This window comes from Triticum dicoccoides, chromosome 7A, assembly GCF_002162155.2.
Source record: "Triticum dicoccoides isolate Atlit2015 ecotype Zavitan chromosome 7A, WEW_v2.0, whole genome shotgun sequence".
Classification (NCBI taxonomy): domain Eukaryota; kingdom Viridiplantae; phylum Streptophyta; class Magnoliopsida; order Poales; family Poaceae; genus Triticum; species Triticum dicoccoides.
The window spans coordinates 26,287,814-26,289,977 of record NC_041392.1 but is presented as its reverse complement, the minus strand read 5'-3'; positions in this window follow the sequence as shown (position 1 = coordinate 26,289,977).

Genomic DNA, 2,164 nt, shown 5'->3' with positions numbered 1-2,164 from the left:
GGAATGATGAGCGACAAGAACATGGTCTTCCGTTGCATTAGGGCACCGGGAGGAAGATTGAGCGGAATTACAAACACAGGCCAGCAGCTGTATGGATTGGACGACATACCATATGGATTCAACCCATCACCTGATATGGCTATTCTGACATTCCCAGCCTCGGCTGCTTCCTCGGGGTATTCTTCATCGAATGACTTCCATGCTTCCCCTCCCGATGGATGTATGATTTTTTTTGGATTGTACCTTATACCTTCCTTGTGCCACTTCATCATTTTGGCAGACTCCTTCGTGATGAAAAGGCGCTGCAGTCTTTTTATAAAATCAAGATACCGAAGAACCTTAACAGGGATGGTTAGCTGCTTTTTCTCACCATCCTCACCGACCACCTCAATGTACCGAGACGAACCACACTTCCTACAGTACTTGTCATCCGCATACTCGTGCCTAAACAAAAGGCAATTCTTCGGGCAAACATCTATTTTCTCATAATCCATAGAGAGTGCCTTCATGATTTTCTTTGTATCGTACATGCTTTTCGGCAGTTCATGACCCTCAAGGAGGCTGTTAGCCCATACTCCCAGGAATGCTTCGAAGCATTTCTGGCTACAGCCGTACTCAGCCTTCACTGCAATCAGTTGCGAGATGTCATCCAGCTGAGATATTTTCGCACCCGCATAAAGAGGTTTCTTCGACGAGGCCAAGACCTCCAAGAAGGCCTTTGCGGTTGCCTCCGGCTCCTCCGGTTCATTCTCTGAAGGTGTCGCATTTGCCGTTTCTGCAACAATGACATCATCTAGCATGTCCCTGACCCCGTCGTCCTCATATCCATCAATGCGTTGTCGCATCACCTCCTCTCTACCACGGTCCTGCTCGGCTATGTTTATCGGCGACATGTCAAAGTTTGGCATATATCCGTGCGTGCGAAGGTGCTCACTCATGTCCGTCTGATTTCTACGGTGACGTCTGGCACATCTCGCACAGGGGCATGGTGGGATAATTCTCATTGGACGACGGAATATCTCCTTCAAATACACATCGGTTTTCGCGATCCACTCTGATGTTACTCGATTCCGACGGATAAAACCACTGTACATCCACTGATTATCTGCCATCCTCTGCTTTTTTGCAACCCACACAATATAATTAAGGATTCACTTAAATTAATGGCATCAAATTTTCAGTTTCTACCGCATTTAATCCACCTACATCTCTAATAGGTAAAGATGGGTCCTAATCCCACCCGAGGATGTGTAGATTGAGTACGTTCTCCATTCTACCCCGTTCCGAGACAAAATTTCGGCAGCACCTCCCCGCTGTTCTCCAGATACACGTCTCGGCAAATAGCCGAGAGAATGTGCTCCGGAGAACAATCGGGAGGCGCCGCCGAAATCCTGTCTCGGAACGGGGTAGAACATGGAGAACATACCCAATCTACACATCCTCGGGCTGTCCGTGGAAAACGCTGGACAATCCGAAAGAGCTGCGGTGATAAATATGCAATTGAATGCATATTTATTGATGCAACCCTTTCGGACGGGAGACGTCTAGGTTATGCCAGTTGACTTGAGAATGAAATCTAGTGACATCAAAAAATGGAGGAGATGGACTTGTAGCTCACCTTCGGCTGTAGGGGAAGAGTCGAACAACAGAGGGATGCTCAGGGAACAACGCGTCGGACGACAATCACTTTAATGAAATGCAACACCACAAAGCCTGCAAATTCCATCGGACGATGGTCAATTTATTTTTGCATCATGTAGGCAAAAAAACTAAAAACATTAACAATATATTCATCATCGTCATCACATATTCATCATCATCATTATCACCTATTCGTCATAATCATTGATTAATCCATCGAACCAATTTTTTTTGCAAGATATGCAACATATAGCATCTCATCTAACCAAATTTTTTACTACATACTAACTATCTAACTATCTATCTAACTATCTATCTAACTATCTACCTATCTAACTATCTATATAACTATCTATCTAACTAGGTATCTAACTATCTAAATATCTATCTAAATACCTATCTAACTAGCTACAAAATTACTAAAAAACACTAAAAATACATAAAATTTTCACCTTCGAGAGGGCCGGCCGGAGTTGGGGCGGGGAGGCGCGAAGTCGGGGCGGGGAGGCCGGCGGGGGGTCGG